The sequence below is a fragment of the Lathamus discolor genome, chromosome 5, assembly GCF_037157495.1.
Source record: "Lathamus discolor isolate bLatDis1 chromosome 5, bLatDis1.hap1, whole genome shotgun sequence".
Lineage (NCBI taxonomy): Eukaryota > Metazoa > Chordata > Aves > Psittaciformes > Psittacidae > Lathamus > Lathamus discolor.
The window spans coordinates 112,722,726-112,736,354 of record NC_088888.1 but is presented as its reverse complement, the minus strand read 5'-3'; positions in this window follow the sequence as shown (position 1 = coordinate 112,736,354).

Genomic DNA, 13,629 nt, shown 5'->3' with positions numbered 1-13,629 from the left:
TTTGATAACTGAGGGCTCGGGAGGCCGCGCCGAGGGCCCGTGGGGGCGGGCCCAGCGCTCTGACCGCGGGGTCTTTTCCTCACCGGCCGCCTCCCCCGCAGCCCTCACCGCTTTTGTCTGCGTCCCGGCGCCACGGCTGGTGCAGGCGCTGGCCCGGGCGCCGCGGGCTGTGAGGAGCAGGCGGGCCGGTGTGTCCCAGCGGGGAGCGCTCCGGGCCGCCGCGCTGCGGCCCCCAGTTGCCAAGGTCACAGAGCACCTAGAGAGCCGTGAGGCGGCTCCCCGGGCACAGCCGTTAGCTCCACACCTAGCCCGTAGCCCCTGGCCACGAAGAGGAAGCTCATGTGCTCTTTCGGGTGGGCCCGATGCTCCTCGCAAAAGGAACAGTACCGCACTTAAATATGCTTCCCACAGGCTCGACGAGCGTGGGGAGCTGCCTGGACTGTGTGCCCCCAGGGCTCTGTTACTGGCACTACTGTTTCTAACGGTGCCAACGTACTCATAGGACTGCAGGGCATTACATACATGTCTGTGCTGGCAATGCAAACCTCAGGTTGGTCAGCTCAGGGCTCCTTCAGGGAGATGTTGCTGAAGGTGGCTCTTGGAGCCCGTGCCTGTCTGCACACAGCATTGAACAGCCCAGGCTGGAAGGGAGCTGGAAAGATGAACAGGGTTCATGACCAGTGTCAATCCCCGGGGAACCTCACTTTTGACAGGCTGCCAGCCTGACTAAAAAGCATTGATCACCACCTTCTGAGTGCAGCCTGCTAGCTCATTTTCTACCCATCTTGCAGACCACCTATCCATCTGTATATTGCCAATGTGTCCAGGAGAAGGCTTCCTCATGGACGGAAGCACAGAAAGATGACTTTCAATGCTATAAGTGGTTTACAGGATGTTCTAGCTGAATTAGCTTCTGCTGTTGTGGCAGCCAAACCCAGGTGGATGTGGAGTGGCGCCCTGCTGAAAGTAGGTCAATGGAGAAAGGGTGTAGGATTGTGCAAGTAATTGATTTTTCAGTTGAGCAGCCAAATAAGAGGGAGGGAAGCAATACAGAAGACAGCCAAAATAAATGTTATTCTTCTTGTTTTGGAGGGGGAACCATAACCCTACACTTGTATCAAACAAAACATGTTGTTCAACCTGAAATGGTACTCGTGAGCTAGAAAAGAAAGCAAATGGTTTGCTGTTTAAATGTTTTCTGTAACCCTGAAACGCACTGGTAAAGGCACTCCTCCAAGAAGAATTAGGAGGAGGTCCAGTTTCCCGTTCTGCCTGACATGATTTAAATCTGCATGTCAGGTAGCTCGTCTAATCATCTGATCTACAAATACATACACTGGATTTAACTTGTGTTTCTCACCTTCTTGTTTCCTCTTTGGTCTTTGTTTCTTAATGCAGTTATTTTTTTCTATCAGTATTTGTTATATTTGTATGTGTTTTTCATTTTTAACAAAGAACCATTACAGCTTTGAGAGCATACAATCCACAGGGCTGAAACTGTCCATACATCTGTTGTAGGTTCAAATGGTCAACGAGGAACATGCCATCTGTGAGCATTCAACTTGCTTTTCTTAGCACTTGACTTGTAAATACACTACTGATATTTCTGCTATGGACATAAATGCTAACTTGCCAGATGAAGTTTCTAGTAAATTAGTTGTAGTTTGCTAGACCTCTGGGATTTTAGCAGACCTTTACACCGTACAATTGGAAATAACAGCCTGAGGAATCACAGAACATACCAGAGTTTTAGTCAGAACATGGCACTGAAATGCTGCAATAATTACACTTTCTGTAGTAATTAAATTACTCCCCCCATATATTTAAAGTTACTTTTCTGAAAATGAGGAAATGACTCTTTGGCCAAATTCTTATTTAATGAGTGTTTCAAGAAATAGGAAAGTTTGAGCATGCCCCTGTGCAGCATAGGGTCTGCAGTGGCACTTGATAGCAGACCCCGCTTTGCTGACTTAACTCGGTATTTAATTATTCCACAGTGGGTATATTAAGATGTTTTTCATATTTAAGTTGTGACATTGAGGCTTCCACACTAAGGTACTGTGAGGAGCAGTCATTCTCCTGTCTGAGCGTCGCGCATACAAAAGGAGAGAAGGAATATGGAAATACATCCCACTTATGTAAGTTTGAAACGGAGGATCTGACTCAGCAGAAGGATTTCACTGTTACGTTGCCTGTCAGACCTGCTTCTTTTGTTATGAAAGACAGAGATGAAAGGTGCTAATACCGCCTGAAATAGTCCTTTTCATACAATTTTTATTACCTGGAGCTGATAAACAGAAGTCATGGTTTCAGTCCACTACCCTCCAATAAGAAAAGCAATTAGTGTTATTTGCTTACCACCGTGCAATCAAGTACAACCACATAATTACATAAAGAGGAGAACAATGACCTGAAGAAAACTCCCCAAACTCAGCAGAAAGTTAAACCACCTAATTATGCACATAGTTTGGAAGTACATGTTGTTACCGGTACAGTTTTCTCTCCTCTTCCTTTCCTGCCTTGTGTTTCTTACATCCCTTATGGTACTTTATATTCCATTAAGCTATTAGCTCATTGTAGTGAGGAATGTTTCTTACCATGCTAAGACATTACACTTCCAGTGCTGAGATCTGTGTATTTAGATACCATGGGAATGCATGTTAAAGCTAGAATAAAAATGAGAAAAGGTTTTAGTTTGCTTTTCAATAAGGGACAAATAATTCTCATGAGCTGATCCAGTAATGACATTCACAGTGGGATGTTAACAGAAAGGTGATACCTAAAAATGGTCTGGATATGCCTTTCAGATGTGAGGTGAAAGTAGTCCTTCAGCCATCACACATTACTGTGCTGAGTGTGTTAGGGGTTATATTACCTAAGACCTGATCTACACTTTTCAGTTGAGTCAAAAAGAGGTAGGATAAAAATGGGTGAGACCAAAGGTACCAAAGCATCCTCCTACACTGGAGAGCTGCCAGCAGTGGGTGCATATAGCAACACATAAAAAATGGAATGCACGGAGTGAGCATTCCCAGATATACTTTCTAGTTTCCAGCCATCAGCAGTCTAAGGATCTTCTGAGTCAGAAGCTGCTTCCATACCTTTCTATTTAATAGCCTTAAGGTGGCTCTTGCCTGGTTCTTTTTTTCTGCTTCTTGTTTCCACATTTATATTTTTTGCTTGCATAAAGGCTCTCCAATAGCAATCAGTTCTCTCATATCATTATGTTTTACCCTCAGGTTGCATGTTTTCACATACACATTTTGATGGAAAACAATGCAGGGGAACTTCCTGGAGCTTGAGGAGAATCATAAGTAGACATACACCTTATGGGGAAAATGTCAGCACATTTCTCAACACATTGACATCAGGGTTGTTGGCCACAGTTCTCTCCCTCGGGTGTGTTGTGTCTGCTTCTGACACGAGCTGTTGCAGCTGAGGGCATGCAACTGCAGAAGCCCCAGTTAAGGACTGAAACCAAGACAATGGTGTTTTGAAGGAAAAGTAATTTCACCACAGAGCAAGATCTGTATAAATGGAGAGCACTGCACAGCTTCTCTGCCACAGGGGGAGGCTCTGCTGTTGCAGGGTTTAATTCTGAAGCTCTTAGTCAAAACTCAGTTGTTCTGACCAAGGATGGGGTCTTGACTTGGAGCAACAGCTCCTAGGAAGTTTTCTGTTGCTGGAATTCCATGTTTGAGAGTTAAGACCTCCCTTACAACAGCACTGATTAGACTGGCTTTCCCACATTGATCATTTCAGCTTATTCCCTTTTACCAAGAACTCAGGAACACACCAGCAAGTCAGTGGAATCACAACATTACATGCAGCACATAGCATGCAGGTTGAGTGTGAAATGTGGCATGTAGCAGTGTGAAGGAAGGTTATGTTGGTGCTTGTTATCTACAGCTGAAGCATGAATGTGCAGGGTTTTTGTTCCTTTTTTTCTCAACAGCTTAAGAAATGAATGCTCTCTCCCACGGGAAGTTACTGCTACCTCAGCTGCAGAGGGATGGTGAGAACACCAACACATACCTGTGCAAATTCAACTCCAAAATCTTTCTCAGTTCTTATTTTATATGAATTTGATTTGGATTTACCCATGCTGTCCTCTGGGCTGGACAGCACTTACAGCTCCTTGCTACTTTCTTCAATCCACCACAGCTGATAAACCCTACATTTGGGTACTCATGACAAGACTTCTGAAGCCAAAACCCTAGAAGTATTAAGCATGCAATACACTAGTTACTATCAAGAGAAACTATGACTGCTGAGTATGTTTGACACTGGCCTGAATACCTGAATTAGTGTGTGCTCCATAAACAGCTGTGGTAGAGGTCAGGTCCACTCACCAATAAGGACTTAAAATCATTGCCTTATATAGCAGAACCACCAAGCCTTGCACTGTTACTGGCACTTTCAAAAGGATCACAAATGCTGTGGTATTTATTGCTTCTTAAAGCATCAGACTCTGAGTAACTCCAAGTTTAATTCTCTTAGTAAACTCAGAGAAGTTTACCTCTGTCTAGTCAGGACTTGTGCAAAAAGATTTTAATTCTTTCAGTTGCAACTGAATGACATGATTCTGAGACGCTTCCTTGCCAGCCCAGCTGTAGTCGTTTCAAGTACATGATCCATAAAATCTCACAAGCAAATCTCAGGTTTTCTTTTGGATGTCTTTACACAAAGTTGTCAAGTGTTTGACTTTATTATCGCTGTTCTTCTGCATATACAGAGTCAGTGCACACACACACATGCACATACACGCACAGTTTGGGAGCAATGACACTGCCTGTTTTCTCCTCTATGTGATAATAGGCAAGTCACTTAAACCAGTTGCTTACGATCACTGTTTTTAACTCATTTTCTTACACTTTAGCTGACAACCTCAGAATTCATTTTCACAACTGAGTGCAAAATAAAATTGCATTTTCTGTGGAATCAGGCCTCAAGTTGTCCCTTGAAAAGCATTCAGAATACATCTGGCCAAAACCTGCCTACATATCAGTCCTCTATCTCTGCAGCAGACTGCAGCACCTGCTCACCTTACACAGCAGTGACGCACTTCCCGTGGTAGCAAAAAACACTCAGGAGAAATCACGTCATTCTATTACCAGCAGAAGAGCTGAGGAGCTGCTCTGAGCGTGGCCTGGGCTGCTTGTACGAGTGGGATGGAAGCAGGGACTGAGCACTGACTTGCTACTGTGGCACCGGCTGTCCCGTGCACCAAGTGAGTCTGAGACTTCATCAACAGACGAATCAATGGCTGTAAAAGTAAAGTCAGTATCACAATGAGTTGGCCATGATGGGACAAAATCAGCCTACAACTGATCTTACAATTTCCTATTCTCTTGGCATTTTCCATTCTGTATGTTTCCATTATGTATGCAGTTTCTGACTTTGCATGCGTAATTCTTTTTCTTTGTAATCTACTTTCCCTCTGTTGAAAGGATAAAAAGGCAACCTGACAGTCATACTGTGGTATGCTTCAGATCTCAGATACACCAGTAGACAAGAGCCACTGCACTTGTTTGCGCTAGTGCAGCCCAGCAGATGTAAAAGCCCCAGTGTCACAGCTCTTACCCAGGTATGGGGCCCTTGGGGGATTACGGGTGGTGGTGTATGTTTTTTTACCTTTATTGCTTGTTTGGTTGCCAGCATTCCTTCTTGGACAGACAGTGTGATATATCTGTCTTGTCAGTTCTTCCTTTTCTCTGGGTCAGATCACCTTTCTCTGCATAAATGCTAGACACTATTTGTTCTTCAAGACACTGTCTTGGCACTTTCACATCCCCATGCAGGGCTGGTTTTGCTGCTTCTGGGCTGTAGTATAAAATAACTGCAGTTCTGAAATTTCTTCCTTTTGCTGGTGGACTGCTGATCTGTTGGCCAGCCCAGAAGAGGTGGACAACTGCAGTGCCTCCCATACAGATGTGCCACAGAGAGGTGCTTTGTATCTCAAAACAGCCATTCCATACCTGCTCTTGGCAGCAGAGGTAGCTGATCTCTACACAGTTTTGGTGTGTGTGAAATGAGTGTTAGAGCCATGGCTGCCTTCTGTGCCTTTGCCCTTGCCTAAAGTCAGTTCTGCAGCTTCTACACACATCCCTGGTCTCATTAAACCAGACTTGCAGCCTGCCTGCTGTCCATTTGCATGCACATCAGCTATGCCCTTTGCCTAGCAAAGTGCACTGAAATAAGTATGCAGCTATGCATACTATGCAGCTTCCTTGTCCTGCCTGGCTCAGGAAATGTGAACCATGAGAGGTCAGCAGGACATTAGGGTGTCATAGCGTGTGCAGGGAGAAAAGAAGGCTGACCAACATGGCCTGCCAGGGTAAGAGGCCTTGTCTGTCAGTATAAGGTTCTGAGGGCTGCTCAGACAAAACAGTCCTGGCAGCTTCTCCTGCTGAGAAGGCAGACGGTTTTCCTGTCCCATGGACAAAAAGCATGCCCTTAGCCAGCTCTGACCCTTGCTTACAACATGAGCTGCCATCTGTAGGCACTATTGCCCAGACACGAGGACTGTCCTCCCTCTTTTACAATAGTTGCTTCATTTTAAAGACAGATTTTGGGAGCATTTGTGTGTTGCATCCCACAAGGAGGAACAGGTCACTGCTTTGGATTTATATTAGGCAGCAGTTTCTAAAAATGAGCAGTGATCAATTTGTGAAGCAGGTGTTGTTTCCCAGAATCACCATTTGTAAGCACCTGTGAAGAAGAGCTACCAGAAAGGATATGCATTACTAAAATAGAAGTTTAATTGATGTTCTGTGGTTTGCGTCTTGCTTTTTGGTGGTGAAAACTTAACTGGAGCATAAGGCTCAGTGTCTAAGCGAGCCAGGTGCTTTCCTACAAGTTATTGTATTTAATTTCTAATCTTAATCTCATTTGTCTCTTTCTATCCAGAATGGAGCAGCACCAATGGACTACTTTGCTTGCTGCAACAGGAATGCAAATTGGTGGTAGCTTTTGAACTGACTAGTAAGCAAGAATGCCTACAAGGTGAGACTGGATGCAGTGCAGAGGTTTTCTCTATCTTCGTGCTGGCTGAAGATGCTACCTCCCCAGACCATGTACCAGCGTCTTATACCTTTGCTTGGGCTCCCATAGTGGTTTAATGTACATTGCACAGCACAAACACTTTGTAAGCTCAAAGCAGCTCTGATTCCTTGGGTGACATGGTTTAGTGTGAGGTGTCCCTGCCCATAGCAGGGTGGTTGGAACTTGACGATCTTGAGGTCCTTTCCAACCCTAACTATTCTATGATTCTATGATTCTAGTGTCCTTGTGCTGTATGTGGTATGTGAGGATTAGTTTTCTTGATTATCGTTAAAATGTTGTCTCTGCTTATTTTGCCCATTACAAAGAATGTTGTGCTGGCTAAAGCTAAATAAAACATTTTGTACCATTTCACCTAGTTAGATGCAATAGCCTTGAAGTAAATCCTTTGTGATTTCCCTATATGCTACATATAGTATAGCATAACTTTTGCCACCTTCCAAGGCTCTCTGAGCAGGGCACTAGCACAAGGATTTTGACTGCAAAGGGGGTGAGTTCCCAAGTATTGCTTCACTTGCTTTCACAAGGCGGAAGAAGGAAAAAAAATCATAAATACCATTTTCACTTTGCCTTAACTGACAGCATCTAAACCTGTGTCAATTAAATGGCTGCTGCTGACAGCCAAAGATGACAACACTGTGGAGAGGGTGGAGGAATCAGGCTCAGTGAATGTGTGCTACTTACCTGTATGCAGTGAGCTTTCTCTTAGGCAATTGCAATACAGTTCATCCCCTGAGCTACTCCACGACTACTCCTTGATACACTTTGTTGGGTGACACACTTCATCTTTTCACACTCCACAGGAGCATTCATGCATCGTCCAGCTGAGCCAGACATTTAGACAGGCTACTTACCATACATTATAGAAGCATAGAATCCTAGAATGGTTTGGGTTGCAAAGGACCTTAAGATCATTGAGTTCCAATCCCCTGCCATGGGCAGGGACACCTTCCACTAGACCAGGTCACTTTTAATGATACGTGTAAGCAAACTTTCAAGACTGTATTTTTATCTTTGATGTCTGTGCTGAAGGATAACTGCTGCTGAGAAGAAATCATAATTATACCAGTGGGAATACTTACCAGCACAAACTGGTTCTCCAGTAGAGGAAGTTTTCTTGCAATCTCCTCCAAGTTTTTAACATAGCTGCAGCATTTGCTTTTAATATCACAAAGCGTCCTAAAGTACAAGCTCTGAGTCATTGGCTGCTCATTACAAATGTCAAATTTCAAATAATTAATAACAAAATCTACTTCCAAATTAACCCAAAGAAAGAATCTGCTGGTCCAGAAATACTCTTATTAATCATTCTTTAGAGCAGTACTTCCCACCCTAGAAACCAAAAGTAATGAATTAGCCCTGTCCTGCTCCCTCCAAATTAGAGCTTAAAAATTAGAAGTAATTTTTTCTGATACTTGGGTCATGGTTTTTATTAAGATTTTAAGTCCCCATGACAGCTGCAGATTTCCTGTTTGAGGAAAGCCAAGATTCTCCCGCACCTGACCATTTTGGGTAAAGACACAGATATTGCTACTCTGCTAAAACCGCAGGTGTTGGTGAATGCAGGTGGTACGTTTTGAAGACAGAAATAATCTATAGAACCAGATAATACATTGGATTGATTATGAAATTTTATCTTCATATGCCTTTTGATTTACTTTTCTGTTTCTTAAAGCTTCTTGCCTGAGAAATACTTTTTTTCCCTTGCATTTAGGATTTTTCATCTTAGATACTGTTTCTCCTGGAGTGCTTCAGTGCCAATCTCGAGATTTCGGTAGGCCGCAATCCACCAGGGCTAAAAACGCAGCCAAATTTTCTGATGCAATAGCAGAAAATTCAGCCCAAGAGCTTTATAAAAAGGCCAGAGGAAATTCACGGATTAAAAAATTGAACCACCGCAGCAAGTTTAATACAGAACAGACACTTGAAATGTTCTCAGAGCTGAAGCCTGCACAACTGGACTGTTGTGAATTGAAAACTGGAACCCCGTGCCGTCCCACGGCAGCGTTCACAGGCTCTCCCTGCCTCCCTGGGGCTCTGGGACATACATGCAAGCATAGGGGCCACAGCTTGGCCATCAGAGCAGTCCTGGACTGCTGTTCACTGCAAAATCAGCATCAGCCTTGGCTCTCCAGAGCTATCCCTTCATAAAACAGTCACCTGGCTCTAGTTGTGCTGGTGCTATAAGATGCGAGCCTCATACAGAAACATGCCAGAGGGCACTTCACCCAGCATTGCTTGGGGATAAAGGAGATGCTGATAAAAATCCCTGCTAGGCTGCTTTAAGTCTGTTGGTAAAGCAGTACACTTCAGCAGCAAAGCTGTGTAGCCACAAAATCCGTATGGTATGCCTAAAGTCGGGGAGGGAGATCTGCACATCTACACGTGTGAAGTCAGTTCTTATCACCTGCTGGCTGCAAACCAAGCACGCACATACAAACCACCCAAAGGCCCAGTTTTGCCCTGTGGTTTCCCCAGACACCTTCCCTCCCTGCATCTTTGTAACTCAAACAGGAACTGTCTGTGTTCACAGCCTTTAGCAGATGATGCAGTTCTTTTATCTCCCTTTGGCATCTCCCTCCCAATTGCCAGTGCAGCATCAGCGGCTTCTTGATGCAGGAGGGTAAAATGGGTCTGATCATTTCTTGTGCCTCTCACCCCTGCTTCTCTTCTGCTTCCTTGGCAGATACCAGCCCATGTGGCTACAAGCTGCACTGAAGTCCCTGGCTCAAAGCATCTTAGAGACCTTCTCATTTGGTGTCTCCTTCATGCAGAGCCGCAAGCGTGGGGCTTGTCCTACCGCTGGGAAATGCTTCTGCACAGTGCCCTTTCAAGCAGAAGTCCCGCAGCCCACAGAACTGCAGTTTGAAATGTCACTCAGGAACGTTCTGTGCCTGCAGATGGAGGGGAGAGCTGGTGTCTGCCTGAAATGCTGCTCTCTCTGCAGTGAGACCCCTTACCCTCTCCAGAGCTGCAGTTACTTCACCAGTGCCGTCACCAGTGCAATTTGTCAACCTGTGTCATTTGTGCCCCCTGTCACATCCCTGCTTGACTTGCTCAGGCACTTTTGAAACTCCGGTGAGCCCCCCCTTTATTGCTTCCTATGGCTCTCAGCTCTGAAAATCAGTCTCTGCATGACCCTCAGTCCCTTTCTTAACAGCTTCCAGTAACAGAAATGGAAACCAAATTCACACTGTCACCCCATCAGAACCCTCAGCCACGAGGCTTTCCAGCCATTTCACATGCTGCTGTTAGTCTTGAAGCTTCAGACCCATGTCACATCCTCTACAAAAGCCAAATTCAAGATTACCCACACAACCGTAGAAAGGAAAGTCTGTGTCTCAGTGTACATGATAGACCCCAGCCCCCTCCAAAGCAAAATGGAAGCGTCTCTGGTTCAAGGCAGCCTACACAGCAGTGAGCTGCAGGAGCTGTAAGCTATTATTTTAGCTCCCAAGGAAAGTAATTACTATAGCAACCAACACATCCGAACGGCTCTTTGGCTGCTACTGAGACACAAACAACTTGCACACAAAGGCACATCTGAAACGTGCTGCGTAAAGTGTTCTTGGGTAGCTGTGTTCTTTTGAAGAGCTGTATAAATGAGCAAAACTGGCTCCTGATAAATGACTGCATGATCCTAAAATAGCCTAATCAATGGCTTGGTATATTTGCCCCTGAAGAGATGAAGCAAAACCAATGTGGGCTCCATTTTAAGCCTGAGTGCTGGGAAATACCCAGCAGAGCTGAAGATATATTCAATAAACAGACAGTGAAATAGTGGGGGAACGTGTCCCCTCTTGTTCCGTGCTCTGATGCAGACTTCCTGCAGGCTTTAGCACCAGCTCATCCCCTCGGGCTTACATGGAGTTTGTTGGGAGAAGGGGATTTAATCAGCTTTATAATGCTGGAGGGTGTAACAAGTGACGTTCGCATTCTTTTCTGTGCCTGTGCAGCAAACAGACCCATCTCCAGCTGCAGCGCTGGCTACATTACAGGTGCTATCAGTGAATAAGGAAGCTGCTTGGGCAACAGCAAACTGTAATCATTGGCCATTGCTTGAGTATTGCAGCATTTCCAGTGTCACCTTCAAATCAAAGTGCAGCTTGATCGTTTTGGGGCTCTGCATGCAAAGCTGCACCACAAACAGCTTAGGTTCCTCAGGACAAGAGATGTGGTCCAAGCAAAATGGCTCAGGAGTGCTGTCCAAAAACTCCCCACAGGGCAGATACAGACATGTCACCTATCTCCAGGACAGCGAGTGGCATTAACATCACACTCCTCTGTTACACAAGGCAGCTCTGCTGAAAACAGGGGCTGTCGATCTGGGTAACTCAGAACAGAGCTGGATCCTGTAAGTGAGCACAACACATCCCTTCACAAACCTGAATTACCTTTTAAGATCTTTTTTTCATCAATTCAGGCCTAAAGTCATGCTGCAGGTCCCAAATAAGCTGAAAATCACAACTGGGCTGAAAATGAAGACAAAATTAAGGAAGGAAATGTAATTGATGTAATTTATTACACAAGTGCCTTATGACCAATAAAAAAGGATCTTGTGATAGCAGGTACTGCACAACAGAGAGTTCTGGTTGACTGTACCTTTTTAAGCAAAGTCACCTTATTTTGGATTAAAGAAAAACATCTGGGGAAAAAAAAAAGTACAAAATAAGGTCGCTGTAAGAAAAGAGCACAAGGATGTGTAAAACTTGATGCTTCACTTCTGCCTTGTGGAATGGCAGCTGCCCTGCAGGCACCTGGAATTTCCAAACTGCTGATCTCAGGGAAATGATTTCTCCTCTGTAATTTTTCTCACAACAAGTTCGTTTTCTGACTGTAGTTGACAGTGCATTAAATGGCTTCCTCTCAAAAAATGAAAGCCAAGTCAAAAACAAAACCCCCATGAAAACAAGCCTGTTCTGTTCTTTTTCACACTGTGCCTTTTTATTCGCTTTTGCGACTAAACAGAAATCTCTTGCGTGCTTTAGAGGGGCAGGGGCCAGGCTTCTGGGCAGCACACAAGCTGCCTTCACCCCATGCCTTTGCTATACCTGCAGGGTCACTGGTTGTGATAGAGAGGATGAATGCTTGTTCTTCACAAGCATTTTGGGATGCAAAAGGCTGCTGCAGTACCTTTTCACTGCAAGCAAGAAGGTGAGAAGAGCAAGGAGGTGAGGTGTGGAGATGAGAGCTGGTGCTGCTTGTGCAGAGCCACAAGGCAGAGAAGTGAAACCAAAGAGATGCGCCCCAAGCTCTTGTGCACACTCATCAGTGGAAGTGCCCTGCTGTCAGTGTCAGGCATGTTTGGGCCTGGTGCTGTGGTTTTCTTTTGGGAAGAAAGAAGAGAATAATGCAAGGAGCTTTTATTTGACCCTCACCGTAAGCAGACCTCAGCACCACAGAGAACAAGGCCTGAAGCAAACTCTTATGAATAGGAATGAATAAAAAGAAATCCAGTGTAGTGAGATGCTGAACACGACTCACGTGTATCCTGCCTCTTCCAGTTGTCTGCTTCCCGCAGTCGCCAGGGGCAGACGGGTAGGACACATGCAAAGGTGAACTACGAGAAATCCTCTATGTAATGAAGCAGGACTCCTGGAATATCTTGCTCCAATCCTGAAGCTGACATTGCTCCCTTGCCCTTACTGCTTTGTGCGAGATTCACTCTTGTGCAAGCTGGTTACTTTCTGCTTTATCTGTCAGCTTGAAAACTCTGTGGACAGCTTATGAACAGATTTGTCTGTGGTATTGCTTCTGCACCTGCACAGCCTTAGATATCACTGGGGCTTGAGTGATCTTGCATCTGTGAAGGTATATGAGAAATGAAAGAGTGTGCTTGGCTATTTTATCAAACAAAGGGTTCTGGATCTTCTCTAGTGTGGATCAGAGAAATGAATACAAAGAGCAGCTCCTGTCATGCTAAAAACTGCACCTTAACGAAATCCTGTCTTTGCAAAGCAGAAATGCTCCCTGTGTCTGGAGAAGCACATTGAGAGAGAGGTGCTGAGGGAGCCAAGGGGTGAGATTCTGTGGAGGCTTTGCACGTGAAAACACGAATCAGTTATAAATGTGGCTCTCATCCTCCCTTCCACTTGCCTTCCTTGCTCCAAAGTTTGTGCCGTTTCAAACAGGAGGTGGGATTGATAAGCAGTAAAATACACATGTACTTGCAGTGCTGGTTTCAGATAGAGATCGCTGGTTATGAAGGTGCAGAAGGAAACAAAGGAGCAGCTCTTTGTGTTACACTGCAAACATGTGGCCATTGTTAACAAAGAAGTGCAGGTTTCAAAACCACCTCTGCTCAGCCCTGTGGTTGTTCCTGGGTCAGCTTGGGATCCGTAGTTTTTCCTGTCTAAAGGTGATTGCTGTGTTGGAAATGAATATTTGGCAACCACCAGCTGATTTATTGAGGGTTTTTTGGTGGCAGTTCTTGGAATTATTGGTTCTTCAAACAAATTCTGAAAAGGGGCCTCAGAAATACACACCAATATCGAACTGTAGTGAGGTTCTTTCACCTCGCACTTGAACCTTGCCGAGAGATGTCAAAAACATGCACACACATTGCTT